Here is a 16,231-nt window from a genome sequence, read left to right as displayed (position 1 = left end):
TAACATAAACCAAGCCCGAGACACTGGTGTGTCCCATGAATGCCGGATGAGGCTGAAGAACCAGAACGAACAACAGTGGGACAGAACGTGAGGATCTATGCTGATTTCTAGGTAGCACATGTCAATGGCTAGGCGGTAAAAGGTACTCGGTGCACGGTGGATGCTGTCTTTATCTAGAAAGAAATGAGTAACGGGAAACGTTTCAAGCCGAGAAAGGTAAATTCAGGGAAAGATGGCACTTAGCATAATTGTAATTCTCACTGGATGTTGAGTCCTGTGAAGACAGGGGTGACATCCTATCTCCTGCCCACAGCCCAGATCTGACCTATTGCTGGTGCCCAAATGCTGTGGAATGCATGAATAGTGAATAGCAATGAAAATGTATTTTTTTTTCAAGTGGAAAAAGTATTTTTGTGAGAATAGGAGTAAATAGTTGTCTGTTGCTCTAAAAGATACACTGAAACAAAGATAATCGTGGGACTAGATGCAGTCTTATGAAAAGAGAATTTTATAGTAATTCAGATGGTTAAACAGAAGATACAGTTGCCTTAGGAGAAGGTGAAATTCCAGGCACTGAAAGTATTCAAACAGAGAATGGATGACCTCTGACCCCTGTGTCCTGGACAAAAATCCCTCCATAGAACAGGAAGGTTTTCCAGGAGACATTTAGGATCACTTTAATGATACCAGTCCCTGATCCTAGATGTGAGAGATGGGCAATATGTATTCTGGAAAGTGTTAAATTTCCCAAGACCGTGTCTGGGGACCTTTCCATGGCAGGGTGAGATGATACTCTAATTAAATGAGGGACATCAGACCGCCATCTGACACCCATGCAATTCATACCACCCCTATGAATTCATTTCCTGAATCCCTCCATATCACTGTCTTGACATAGTTTCTGTTCTTGGCATCCCAACGTACGGCCCACAAAGATCAGAACGTGGCAGGATTTAGCGTTTAGCAGTGGTTGGAACCCACCATCTTGTCGAATGATAGAAGACTTTTCCTCTTGCTCCTCTTGCTTGTGGCCTGTGAATGAAGACTCAGTGAAATGAGTTTGGGGGCAGATGAATACCCATGAGGGGCTGTGGCCCAATCCTTCCCCTTAAACCATTTGCTTTTAACTGTCTCTTGAGCAACCCTTCCGTAAAGTTAATAGCCACAAGCTCTTCAGGGGAAGGTTTGTTAAAATCATGTCCAAGAAAATAAATATAATGAATGAACAATCTCTGGAGAAAGCCTTGACATTAAAAAAAAAAAAAAAAGGAAATTAGTCTCACAAGGATCTGCTATGAAATAGGCAAAGTGCATTAGTACAAATGAGATATTTTTAACAGCGATTATAGGAGCCATCTCCTGGGGACCACACCTGAAGTCTTAAAAGCTGAACCAAAACCCGGTTGTGTACCCAGGAATCTAGCGTGACAGATTTGAATGTATTCCACTAATAACTCTCCTCACCCCATGCCTGCATTTGAGCGCACGGTTCCCCTGTTGTTCAATGAGCTTTGATACAAGGACGCTGGGGCATGGCTTTGAACTCCTCTGAACCCAATTATATCCAGCTATTTGGAAGTGCCATGGTGGGATGATGGGAGAACAGTGCTCTCTGAACTAGCACGCAGAGAGTTCAAGAAGGAGTTGACTACAGCAAGTCTGGCAGCCAATTCATACATGGAACTGTGCCGCCAATGGCACTGCTGTCTGCCAGCCTGACGCGAGGATGGAGAATGAAAAAGAGAGATTCAATTAGTTAACCAAAAACGGATGGAGCAAAGTGAAGGGGCAGCTGGCAGCAGCCTGTATTCTTTGATTTGCAGGAGAACCGTTTTGCGCCAGCAGGTGTCACTTGCACGGGGCCAGCCTGTGAAAGGAGGGCCCTTCCCCTGCCGTGAGGGGAGGCGTATCCCCTTCCCAAAGCATTTCCCAGCTCTTCAATCACAATGGAAGTCAGGGCTCCAGGTGAGAATCCCAGGCTTTTTCTCTCCAGATCAGCTTGGGACCAATTAAGATGACCCCAGCAGGAAAAAAGAGGAGCTGGCAGGCAGGCTACTGTTCTTCTCCCATAGGGTAGGATGTGGACAAGTCTTCCTTTCAGACAAAGGGCATGGCCCCAAAGAGTATAGTACCCAAAATAAGGAAAAAAAAAAAAAAAAAAAGAGAGAGAGTTTTTGTGATCAAGTTCTAAAAAAAAGGAGCTGTATTTTATTTATATCATAAATCTGTTTTGTTTTATTGTCTGACAATAAAACCTTAAAATGACATTTTAAATCTAGACTCCCTAACATGGGTCTGTTTTAGTTGATTGAAGCAGATCTGACCTGCAGGCCCACAAAGTCCTGTGGCCATTCACACTTGTCCTCTTTAAAGTTTGGTGGGGGTCACAAGGCGAGAGGCTAGAATGGTTAATTTCTCCATTTTCCTGGAGGTGAGAAATCACCCAACCTTTAAAAGGCAGGGCTCCATTTTCTTAGACTCCTGGACTCCTAGACAATGGGGGAGACAAAACGGTTTTTCTAAGCACCTGAAGTTGATTGCAGAAGGTGGTTTCTCCATCCTTATATTAAACGAGATGAACAGGCAAGTCTTTCTAGGACGTGAGCCCTCTCTGCTTGGGGCTGGACAGACATGTTGATCCTGGGACTCTGAAGCTGCCAAAAGGGATGGGACCTGCCTCCAGCCCAGCCCGGAGTTCCCATGGGAACCATGGATTAGACAAGGGCATCCCCTGTGCTCGGCCATCCAGGCTCCCTGGGCCCCGTGGCTCTTCAGCGCTCTGTTCTGCCTTCATCCTAACCTCTTTCTGCTCACATCCCACCTGCTGGTTTTGGCAATTCCCATTGCAGCAACTTTCTGTCAACCCCAAAAGGAAACTTTTCCGATTTTGAGCTCTGGGAGGAGAATACAGGTGTCTCTCTCCCCTAGAATCATAAGCATTGGCTCTATGGGCACTTTGCTGGTTCTGGGGAGAGGAACGCCTTCTCTCATCTCCCTTGGCATTCTATTCCCTTCTAATCCATCCCAACCTTTCCTTAATAGATCCAAACTCCCCAAATCACAAGGCTTCCCAGGTGGCGCAGTGGTAGAGAAACTTCCTGCCAATGCAGAAGATGCAAGAGACTCAGATTCGATCCCTAGGTTCGGAAGAGCCCCCAGAGAAGGAAATCGCAACCCACCCAGTATTCTTGCCTGGGAAATTCGATGGACAGAGGAGCCTGGAAGGCTACAGTCCACACAGTCGCAGAGTCGGACACGACAGAGCACGCATGCGCGCTGGAAATCACAGCCTGAGTAGGAAATTGTTTGACGGTATTTTTAACTTCTATTTTCATCATAGTGACAAAAACTTGTTCACTACCTCCTGAGTTCAGAGAGTCAGACTTAGAATACACACAAATTCTTGATATGGGAGTGGGGGACACACCTCTCATTTATTTCTGCAGGGTTTACTACACACACACACACACACACACACACACACACTGACACCACTGTTTCTCTATTGCATGGTCAGAAACACCCTTGACTTTTTCTTCCTCTTTCCCTCCAATACCCGAGAAGCAGTTACGTTCATTCTTTTGCTTTTCCATGACTCCTACTTGATTGCTGAAAAATGGTAAAACATTCCTTTCACCCAGGGTGCTTCTAGCTTTGCAGGGATTTTGTCTATGTCAACTACCACGATATCTCCAGCATTTAAAAGAGTGTCTAACACGTGGTAGGTGGTCAAGAAATAATGATGAAATGAATCATTGGAAGAAAGGAAGGAGGCAAAAAAGGAAGGTCACGGATCTCAGGCAGGAACTTGCAATACTCATAGAGCTCCTTAAGAGCAAATGAAGGACAGATTTAGGAGCTGCAATTCCTCTGAGGATGTTTTCCCAAGAATAAGTGACAATTACTTGAGATAACATCTCCCTGGATTCCTCCCTACATCCAAAGATGATAAAATTGCTAAAGCATGTTATGTCGACACCTTGCTCTTACAGTTGCTAGAGTGAGTGGTGTAAATGTTGCCACAGCAACGGTACATCTTATGTAAAATCTCCAACTTCCTACAGATGTGGTAGCCACTTTATAAGTTTTCTTGTGGATTCGAAAATACATGCTGCCTGCTAATTTTGTTGAATCGATTGCTTAGAGTTAATAACAAATTTGTTGTTCAAAGTGTTAGTCACTCAGTTGTGTCTGACTCTTTGCAACACCATGGACTAGAGCCTGCCATAGTGTCTGTCCATGGAATTCTCCAGGCAAGAGTACTGGAGTGGGTAGCCATTCCCTTCTCCAGGGGATCTTCCAAGCCCAGACATCACACCTGGGTCTCCTGCATTGCAGCAGATTCCTTACAGACTGAGCCATCAGGGAAGCCCCAGTATCAAACTATACATATAATACTAAAACTACTTTGAACTTTGTCCCTTTGAGGAAAAGCTAAAGAGCTCTGGGTCATTTACATAGAACAGTGCGGCAAATGTAAATTGCTGCTGTAAGTTCTAGTGCCATTAATTCAAGGTTGAGAACACAAGATTTGTAGCATACTAAATAAAAAATGACTTTGTGTCTATCAACATGGTGCTCTCTTGCTGTGGCATCTTGTGGTCCCCACACAAGCAATGTCTTTCTGATATTGCTTCACCCTTTTGGTGTCCTTAAATTTTCTGTTTCCTCTGCCCACAGCTTTTCACAGCTTACTCCTTTCCTTCCTATTTCTGCAAATAGTGCTTACTCAGGTGGTTTTTCCTGACCATCTGCACTAAAATGCTGGAAAATAGCAACTCTTATCTGCTTTCCATTCTATAGTCATCTCCATTTTTTCTTTCTAATACCTTTTACTACAGGTTATTCTTCATGTATACTTATTGGCTTACAAATTTATTTCACTTATGAGACTAGAAACTCCATGGTGGTAGGGACACCATTTTGTTGACTATTTATGAGTCTTATTCCATTGTATGAATATATTGCCATTATTTATCCATTCAACATTTGACAGATACTTGAGTTTATCTAGTATAGGATTCTTTTAGAAAACTGCTAGGAACACATATCCAGGTCTTTGTGTAGGCACATGTTTATATTTCTCTTGGGTAAATACCCAAGAAAGAAAGTATTTTCTCATGTAGTAAGAGTATCTAAATTTTTAAGAAACTACCAAAGTGTTTTTCAAAGGTATGCTACCATTTTGCAAACCCACAAGCAATGTATAAAAGTCTAAGTTGCTCCGCATCCTTGCCAACCCTTAGCATCTCAGATTTCTTAATTTTAACCATTATAATAGAGCTGTAGCAGTATTTTATTATGATTTTTATTTGCATTCCCTTCATGATGCTAATGATGTTGAACATCTCTTCATGTGCTTACTATTTTATATATATTTTTTGATTAAATGTCTGCTCATCTGTTTTGCCCATTTTTATTGAGTTGGTTTCTTCGTATTCTCAATGTTTATTAAGACTCACTGTAAGAACACTTACATGAAAAACATCCCTGCACATTTCATAAAATTGCTCTTAAAATTATATTTCTTACATTCTTCAAACATGATTTCCTGTATAAGGAAAATTTACCTCTTTCACATAACTAGTATGAGCTTTTTCAACATGAAATGGGAATCATATTCTCATAATATTTTCAGTTTTGGTTTGAACAGAGGAATTTCAGTGCTTAATTTAATGCTTAATTGTGGATATTATATTATTCTAAGTCTTTGATGTGTGTGATCAAGTGATCACATGATCTATTTTTCTATTAAGGGTTTATGGTTTTATTGTGTACAAGCTTTTAATTAATCCACTCCAAATTTCTTTTGAAAGTATCTCACTATCTCACTTTTTTTTCCCCCCCACTGGAATTTCTATTTATTATCATCTCTGATCCAACACAAGGGGATGCTAGAAATTTCATTAGTGCCCTGACATTGTTTTTGGTCTTCTTAGACTGATATAGTCCAAATGGCCTTTATGCAAAACATGGGCACTCAAGTAATTATTTTCCTCTGTTTCTCCAAATACTTATATTTTATGTTGAATATACACAATTATTTTAGAGCAGCATTTCTCAATATTTTATGTAATTTTAGGCTATGTGACAAAAGTATGATAATATTTTTCTAAACAGAGTACATACAGTTTTTCTCTTTGAATTCATATCTGTCCTTGTAGATAAGATTTTAGTGTCAGGAACCTTGTCTTAAGCATCTTTCTATTTCTTATAACCCTAGAAGAACTCCTTGTGCATAAAGTATTTAATAAACATTTGTTAAACAAGCACTGGATAAAGAAGTAGTAGTAACTACTGACCTCTGTACACCAGTCATTCACTTATTCAGAGGGTTATCCATCCGTTCTAGGGTAGAGATCTGGACATCTGTGAACTGCCTTTAGGGAGCTAAAGAGAGAATGCTGAAAGGTGCACCCATCATGTTCTCCAAAAGTAGTTTTATTTCTAGAAATATCCATGTCCACATAGTGATAAAACAAGTGAAATTAATGAGAAAATGATGAGATGAAGCTGCTTGATGGGGAGCCAGAGCTGGCGAGGAGGAGGAGGCAATGGTGAGAAAGAAGCCCTACAGCCTGTGGCTGTACTGAACCGCCGTGACTGGAACACCAAGGGTTAAATCCCCCTAATAAAATCAGCACGAACACTGCCGAAGAGGCCTGAGCAGACCCTCAAGTAAGTAATTAATTCTGGCTGCTTTCCGCTCTCTAGCTTTCATCATTCTTAATGTTATCTAATTGTAAAATTATTCTTCAAAACCTTCCTAGTATAAAGGAAGAAAATGCCCAGATCTAGCCCGCTTTTCTTGAGGGCATGGGTGCCTCCTGTGTCTTGGTGGAAGTATCCAAGATGCTGCTAATTAAGGGTGTGTGAACACTTGAAAACTTCTGATCAACTTGCGTAAAACAGCCTACAAAAGACTTCTAGAAAAACTCTGTGTGTGAGCACAGAGCTACCATTCTAAGGAAGGCATCGGTTTGCCTCCACGGCCTCTTGGGCCTTCAGACCTTTGCATTGACCTTGGGGAACCCTGGGTTGGGGATGCACATAAAAGATGAATGTGCGAGGAGGTGAGAGAAGTTTCTGGCTCTGCCTCAGGTTACCGCTGCTGTTGGAGGTGATAAGGAAAATCTTGGAGACCCTTCTGCTTTGTAATATGCCAAAGCCAAATATATATATGGCTTCCCAGGTGGTCCAGTGGTAAAGAATCTGCCTGTCAATTCAGGAGATGCAAGAGACACAGGTTCGATCCCTGGGTCTAGAAGATCCCCTGAAGGAGGACACTGCAACCCATTCCAGTATCCTCGTCTGGAAAATTCCGTGGACAGAGGAGCCGGGCTGACTACAGTCTGGGGTTGCAAAGAGTCGGACACAACTGAGCATGCACGCACAAGGCTCCCAATGCCAAGGGTTTTTAATTGACGTCAATACAGACAGATAACTCAAGTCTTTACCTTTAAAGGGCTTTTTTTTTGGCCCTGTGTCTTCTTCCTTCAAACATGAATGCCCTCCCCTGCAAAGTCATTTCTCTATCCATGACTGCAGCAAAAGAGACCAAGCTGTCTTTTCCACTGTGACTACCTGCCGAGGCTGTGGGCCTTGGGGTCCCTAGGTATCCTTGGCAACCTAAGTGCAATGCACTATTAAAATAATGACTATTTTCTTCAGTCTAGTTAAAAAATAGAAGGGACAGCTTGGATGGCATTCTGGTCAGGGGGGGAAATATCTCATGTGTCTCTGGGGTGAGATAGAAAACTCAGGGCTTGACCTCTTCTGGCCATTAAAGACCTTCGGGTCCGCTCCGGTCTCTTTGTTTCCTCCAAGAGTAGCGGTGGTATTAATTCTGTGGCTGGCTAAATTCTAACTGGGGTAATTATACTGTCACCCTGTATTCCCCTGGAGATTCAGTTAGAAAAGTTACTCTTTGATCATGCTCTTAAATCCTACCGCGCTGGGCTCTGTAACATGGCAGGTGAAGAATGGCTATGGATTCTGCATGCCTCCCTCTGCTGTGTGAGTGATGCTAATTCTATGTATGTATTCTGCTGAGTGCTTGGGGATCCTTCTGGGGCAAACTGCTGCAGTAAGCATGAGCTATTATTAGTTGAGTCTCCAAAACAGAAATTGTTGTTCTAGGCTTTGATCAGTTTTAGTTAATGCTTCCAACAAACAATTAGCAAAAGGGAGGGGAAGATTGCTGGAAGTTTAGAATTGTTAGAAGTTCCTGATACATACATATCATGGCAGAGCTAAAAATAAGCCTTTTTTCACAGGCAACTTTTTTTTCTTCATAAATTTCCCAGGTGACCTATTGGATCACTGTTGTTTGTTATTGATTAATAGTCTCCCAAGCTGATGGGGCCAGTGAAACGGAGATATTGGGGGTGGTTCCTGAGCTGGGCGCCTTTCAGGTGGTCTGATTTAAAGCCAAAATTTATTACTGAAAATGCTTTAACATTTTGGTGAAGGAGTCATGGAGACAGTAGCTATAGACTTCAGTGAAACTTCCCAAATGCTAAATTATTAAATTCTCAAAAGGAAGAGCTTAACTACAGAGTTTACAGAGCTTAAGGGCTTGATGAGCACTGCAGGCTTAAATAAAAATGTGTGACTTAATGAGGATCCCACTTCTGACTCCAGGGTAAATTCACACTTACAGCGATAGACACCCACATATTTTAATTTTGGGGGCCAACCTAAACACAACATGGACACTGTTATTTTTTCAGTCTTTTCCTTTGTGTGTCGTTTTCTTCCCCTGTGTTTATTTTTGGTAGCTAAACTTAGGGAAATGGATTAGCAGTTTTTATAACCTATAAAATTTAGATGTATAGTAGCTAGGGCTTTCTTTTGTAAATTAGAATATGTAGCAAAAGACAATGTAGAACCCCATTTGTGAGCAAGGAAAGATGGTAAGTGAAAAATCCAGTCACAAAATCATGTTGTTGTTCAGTTGTCAAGTTGTGTCTGACTCTTTGTGACCCCACGGACTACAGCACACCAGGCTTCCCTGTCCTTCACCATCTCCCAGAGTTTGCCCAAGTTTATGTGCATTGCATAGGCCCAATGCAAAAATCTAATACAAAATCATATTTTATATAATTATGTAGTAAGTGAAAGTATATATTTGTGAGTATGTATGGTGCAAGAATGAAGTCCGGACATTTACACCAAACTTTGTGATTATCTCCCAGTGGTTTGGTCATTTTTTATCTTTTTGAACTTTTGCTGAATATGGTAAGTTATCTTTTATATTGATTACCAAGTACTATGTGAAATTGAATTAAAAACGAGACCAAAGAGAAACTTTAATCCCAACCACAGAGTATGCTAGTACAAATGCTTAGGAAAGAAGAATTCATTTTATTGGACTATATCAGTTATCTGTTTTTAAAAGTCAGGAGAGGACAGGTTTATTCTGAATTATGGTGTTTTGTTGGTTTGATGGAGTGGTGGGGGAGCTGCTAGAGATTTGCTCTGAGGTGACACTTGTCAAATGAATTCAAATTCTGAAGCTCCAAGCAGAAATTTCAGCAAAATCCTCCAACCTGCCTTAACCTCAGGTCATCATGTGACCAATGTTCCTTGCACAGGGGACCCAGTTCTGCAAAAGGAGGTGGTTTGCCCTCCATGGATGAGGGAGTCTTAGAAGGGAATTGCCAGGTCAGAGAAGGGACCTCAAGGGCCATGTAGAGACAAGGAAATTAAGAATCCTGCAGCCTCTTGTGTTGCTGGTAGTAAATAGTAAATGAAACATCAACAGAATGATACAAATTAATCACACTTATGTTACTATGCAGAACCTTTTATCTAAACGTCTACTGTGAGACACCAAAAAAATATTTTTAGATGTTACCTTGTCCCCTTACTCTTAGTCTGAAAGTAAGTAAAGTAGCTGGATTTTAGAAACTGCTGATTACATCAGGTGTTCTTCCAAGAGCTTCATGCATCACATATATTAACTCATTTAACACAATGAACCTAGGAGGTAAATGCTGTTATTGAACCCCAGACACCTACACTGGGCCCCAGGGAAGGTAAGTAATTTGCCCAAAATAGACAGCTAATATATGAATGCTGGAGTCCAAATTCAAGCCTTTATTTTCCCCCTCCAAGCCTGTGTACTCTACCATCATTCTGGAAATTGCTGCGAATGAGAATAGCCTTTGAAAATCTTTCTGAGATTCTGTGTCTTCACCTGTGGAACAAGTACACTAATGTTGACTTAAGAATTATGAAGTTCAGGTGAGTGTTTGAAGTGCCTCTAGCTCTTTGTAGCTCTTAGATGGGTAGGTACTTAGGCATGAGGCAGCTGATGGTTTCGAGCTGCAGAAACACCATATCCAGATCTTGCTAGTTTCTTTCTGCAAAAATTGACATATGTATAAGCAATGGAATAGACTTCCAATTGATTTTCCCCATCTTTCCTAGCCACAGTTACCATCAATTCAATGACCATGTTTTTCAAATAATAACTAAACACACGATCTGAGAAATTATTTTTCAAGTTCTCAAATTTATGTAATATATCTTGAATTACACAATGTTAGAGAGGGGTGTAACAATTATTTTTTGCATACATAGAATGGATCCTTTATTGAAAATAAGGCTGCATGAAATTTCAAATTATTCTGAAAAAAATCTCAAGCATATGACCACTAGACTTTGAACAGATATAATTCATTATGTAATAGGGTTGGGGGGATATGGGCTTCCCTGGTGGCTTAGCGGTAAAGAATCTGCCTGCAGTGCAGGAGACGTGGATTTGATCCCTGGGTCCGGAAGATCCCCTGGAATAGGGCATGGCAACCCACTCCACTATTCTTGCCTGGAGAATCCCATGGACAGAGGAGCCTGGTGGGCTATGGTCTGTGGGGTCACAAAGAGTCAGACATGACTGAAGTGACTGAGGACTTTTGAGCACTGGGGGTGGGGGAATATACTAGTAGCTGGCATCACACTTCCTGTTAGAATCTTTATTGGGATACTACATCAATGAAACCTGCTTGGGGAAATGAGAACAAGTAGAGACATCAGAGGTGGCTCCCTGCATGAGAACAGAGAAGATGCAGATGGATTTTTCATCTCAGAGAGGAAAACATGATGACTAGTCATCAGAAGAAGGGAAGTAGATAGAGAAGCTAAAAAGATAGAGAGATTCTGAGACTCCTGCAGTGTAAAAATCCATCCTCCATCTTGCATTGCCCTGGGAATCGTAATAAAGTCTGTGTTCTCACACATTGCATGTGGCTTGAAATATTTGAAAAACTTCAGAGTGGCTGAATGAAAACACTAGTATCAATCACCACAGAACAGAGAAGGAACAGACGTGACATAGCAGAGGCCAGAAGGTAGGGAATCCGGGAGCAGAGGTTACCTTCTCTTTCTCCTGGCTTGGCAATTTTTAGAGGATGAGGGAAGATCTTAGGTCATAAAACCAAGTACAACGTGCCAGGGACAGGGATGGACTGTGAACCAAAAACATCCGGAAATTAAAGGTCAGGGAGGCCCAGGTGATATCTGCATTATATTTATAAACACATTTTGATTGGGTCTTTGAACATTTAACATAAAACATGGGATAAAGAATGAATAACGATTCCTTCTTAACCATGGCCTGGAGCTTAATTTTATTTGATTTTAAGCCTTCTGTATAAAATAATACAAAGCACTTACGAGCAGAATTTTGGTCACATTTGAAATGACGTTTTAAGTAATTGGAATTCTGTCTTATAAAAGATCCTGGTACCCAGCAACATGGCTTCCAAAGGTCCTCAACCTGACATTTAACAGGTTTCTAAACTGATTGCTGTATATAAAGGTCACCTTGAATTTCAGCTATAATTGACAAGCCTATCAGTCCACCAGTAATTTACATAATGCCTCCATCTTCTCTTTGAGGTTGTCCTTGCTTTTCTCTTTGAGAAGTTTCTCTATCTCCTTCCTCTCTCTCATAATCTACAGTTGCTTAGATTATACCCAGTAGTATCTTGTGACAGGGATATAACCATCGTGAAAGCTTAGTCCACCAGCTCTGGTATCCTTGGGCACATGACCTCTGTGCTACATCCCAAGAACCATGACATCTGGTGAGTGAATGGGTGGGTAAGGATATCAGATGTTCACAGAGCCACAGGGACAAGACTAGCTCAGCCACTAGAGAATGTAGGGGTCGAGGATCTCAGAAAAAGTTTACACTAAATTCTTGTCTTCACTTCTTTATCACCAGTTTGTTCCTGTGCCCTATCTATTATCCCCAAGTACTCAACCACCAATTCCAAAGGGTATTATTGGCCTCCTAATTACCAAAAACAATGAGAAATTTTCATCTTTATTTTATTTGACCTCAAGTTTGACAATCCTGATCTCTCTCTTGATTGTTATCTTGAATTCCACAATGACACTATTGTTTTTTGGCTTTTATATTTCTGATCATTTACCTTAATCTCTTTTACTGGTTTCTTCGCCATTCTTTTTAAATGTTTTTTCAAGATCTGATATATTTCCTAGGCTTTAGCTGTCATTCCTAAAACACTATCAATATTTTAAAAAATGTCTCCAGGCTGATACATATAACTCTCTATTAATGTCAAGTAAATTATTTATTTGATTTATTGATCACTTTGCAGTGATCAGTGCAAAGAAATAGAGGAAAACAATTGAATGGGAAAGACTAGATATCTCTTCAAGAAAATTAGAGATACCAAGGAAATATTTCATGCAAAGATGAGCACAATAAAGGGCAGAAATGGTATGGACCTAACAGAAGCAGAAGATATTAAGAAGAAGTGACAAGAATACACAGAAGAACTACACAAAAAAGATCTTCATGACCCAGATAATCACAATGGTGTGATCACTCAGCTAGAGCCAGACATCATGGAATGCAAAGTCATGTGGGCCTTACGAAGCATTACTATGAACAAAGCTAGTGGAGGTGATGGAATTCCAGTTGAGCTATTTCAAATCCTAAAAATGATGCTGTGAAAGTGCTGCACTCAAGATACCAGCAAACTTGGAAAACTCTTCAGTGGCCACAGGACTGGAAAAGGTCAGTTTTCATTCCAATCCCAAAGAAGGACAATGCCAAAGAATGTTCAAACTACTGCACAATTGCACTCATCTCACATGCTAGCAAAATAATGCTCAAAATTCTCCAAGTCAGTCTTCAACAGTATGTGAACTGTGAGCTTCAGGATGTTCAAGCTAGATTTAGAAAAGGCAGAGGAACCAGAGATCAAATTGCCAACATCTGTTGGATCACAGAAAAAGCAAGAGAGTTCTAGAAAAACATCTATTTCTGCTTTATTGATTAAGCCAAGTCTTTGACTGTGTAGATCACAACAAACTGTGGAAAATTCCTAAAGAGATGGGAATACCAGACCACCTGACCTGCCTTCTGAGAAACCTGTATGCAGGTCAAGAAGCAACAGTTAGAAACAGACATGGGACAACAGACTGCTTCCAAATAGGAAAAGAAGTATGTCAAGGCTGTATATTATCACCCTGCTTATTTAACTTATGTGCAGCACATATCATGTGAAATGCTGGGTTGGATGAAGCACAAGCTGATATCAAGATTGCTGGGAGAAATATCAATAACCTCATACACTCAGATGACACCACCTTTATGGCAGAAAATGAAGAGAAACTAAAGAGCCTCTTGATGAAAGTGAAAGAGGAGAGTGAAAAAACTGGCTCAGCATTCAAAAAACTAAGATCATGGCATCCGGTCCCATCGCTTCATGGCAAATAGATGGGGAAACAGTGGAATCAGTGACAGACTTTATTTTCTTGGGCTCCAAAATCACTGCAGGTGGCAATTGCAACCATGAGATTAAAAGATGCTTGCTCCTTGGAAGAAAAGCTATGACCAACCTAGACAGCATATTAAAAAGCAGACACATTACTTTTCTGACAAAGATCTGTCTAGTCAAAGCTGTGGTTTTTCCAGTAGTCGTGTATGGATGTGAGAGTTGGACTATAAAGAAAGCTGAGCACTGAAGAACTGATGCTTTTGAACTGTGGTGTTGGCGAAGACTCTTGAGAGTCCCTTGGACTGCAAGGAGATCCAACCAGTCAATCCTAAAAGAAATCAGTCCTGAATATTCATTTGAAGGACTGATGCTGAAGCTGAAACTCCAATACTTTGGCTACCTGATGCGAAGACCTGACTCATTTGAAAAGACCCTGATGCTGGGAAAGATTGAAGGCAGAAGGAGAAGGGCACGACAGAGGATGAGATGGTTGGATGGCATCACTGACTTGATGGACACGAGTTTAAACAAGCTGCAGGAGTTGGTGATGGACAGGGAGGCCTGGCGTGCTGCGTCCATGGGGCTGCAAAGAGCCGGACGACTGAACTGACTGAAACTGTTTGTTCTCAATATCTTCCTCCCCCTCCCAACCTCTCACATTACCAGGTTTTATATATTCTACTCTAGTGATGGTTCTTGTCTTAATTTTATTCTTTATTCTTGAGTATCATTCCTCTTTATCATCTTCCTGGAATATAATAATAGCTTTAAATTATGCTCTTTTTTTTACTCTTTTATGCCATCCTCTATACCATGGGAAAGTATCTTTCTCACATTTGTAGGAGACACTCACACTGGTTGCTCTGCAACAAGTATGTCTCCTGGTCTTTACGCCCTTGAGGAGACCTGACCTATACTGGCTCTGGGGTTAGTCCTGTGACCTGCTTTGACCAATTCTGTATCAGCAGCATGTCTTGTCAGCCTTTCAAATCAGGACGTAACCTGATTTGCGGTCTCATCTCCCATCTTCCCTTCTTTGTTCCATTGCACAGGCTGTGTCCTCTGCATGAAGGACCAGCTACCTCTTTCCTATGTGATCAGGTCCTCACCCTTCAAAGCTTGATTTAGATATCACCTCCTTTATGATATTTTCCAGGTAGTTATCCACTGACTCCTCTATGTTTCTATAGCAGGTAGTACACGCATCTTCTCTATTGTCCTTGATATGATTGCTGGTATGTGTTTTTAGGTTAAATATTTATCTATCAATTGATTTTTCAATTTGACCACAAAGATTGGGTGATCTGGTCCCCACTTACCTCTTTGGCCTTACTTTTGATCTCATCCTCTGGCTGCTGTAGTCACCCTGAATCCCGTACACTCTGCCTGGGTCACTCTTCCATTCACTCTTTACCTACAATTCCATTTCCCACACCTCTATTCAACTACTTGTTACCCCCTTAGACATCACTTCCTCAGGACAGCCTTTCCCGGCTCTGCAAGGCTGCAGTAGATGCTCCATTTAGGAACTTCATTCATAGTGACTCTCAAAGCCAGTCCTTATTCCACAGTTTCCTAAGTGCCTCTTTGCTTGTCTGCAGCTCATAAGAGAACAAAAATGTCTAGAATCAGAGTGAGTCTTCCTTAAACTTGAACTTAGAACAAAGCCTAGCATAGAGTGTGTATTGAATAGATATTTGCACCAGCAAAGAAATAAACAAATAATTTAATGAATAAATGACTGTTTTTCATATATACCAACCCACATATCCTGGATTTTTAAGGATAGTTATGTTTTCAAATGTTCCATACCAGAGTCTCTGCATGTACAACTGTACCTGCCAAATTTTGGCTTGGAGAAATAAGATCCATGTACCTACAAGAGTAATGTATAATGGGATATTCCCTTTTTTTAATTTGGACTATTCACTTAATGTAGCCTAAACTTGCATTAACTTTTATTAGCAGCCATATCATACTGTTAGCTTATAATAAACTTGTGGTCAAATAAAACCCCCAGGTCTCTTTCACATGAACAATTGTCAAAATGTATAAACAAACTGGTTGAATTAATAGCTGGGAACAGCTAATAGGGAAACCCTATTGCTTAAAATGCAATTCTTTCTGGGCCAAATGTTCACCCATCTTAACAGTAATTGCACAATGCATTTGCAGCTAAGACCTCATTAAAACTTCCATGCTCACCTGTGCTTAAGCAGCATCGAGGATGCACATGGGTTAGGGCAATGGCCAGGTGACTGCCTCCTGGGCTTGCCCAATTGTGAATTTCAGTTAGAGCCACGAAAGTCTGTGCCTTTGTGCCATGATTTATTATAGGGAGCTTGTATCCCAGGGGAGTTTAAGCATTTCAGAAGCAGCAGGAAAAGACAGGGAGGCAGGTGAGCAAAGAATTGAGCGACTGTTAAAGGTATTGTGACACCTTGTTAATTATTAACTCTGGCAGCAGGCTG

The sequence above is a fragment of the Cervus elaphus genome, chromosome 26, assembly GCF_910594005.1.
Source record: "Cervus elaphus chromosome 26, mCerEla1.1, whole genome shotgun sequence".
In the NCBI taxonomy this organism is placed as follows: Eukaryota; Metazoa; Chordata; class Mammalia; order Artiodactyla; family Cervidae; genus Cervus; species Cervus elaphus.
The sequence above is the reverse complement of the archived record's forward strand: the minus strand, read 5'-3'. Positions refer to the sequence as shown.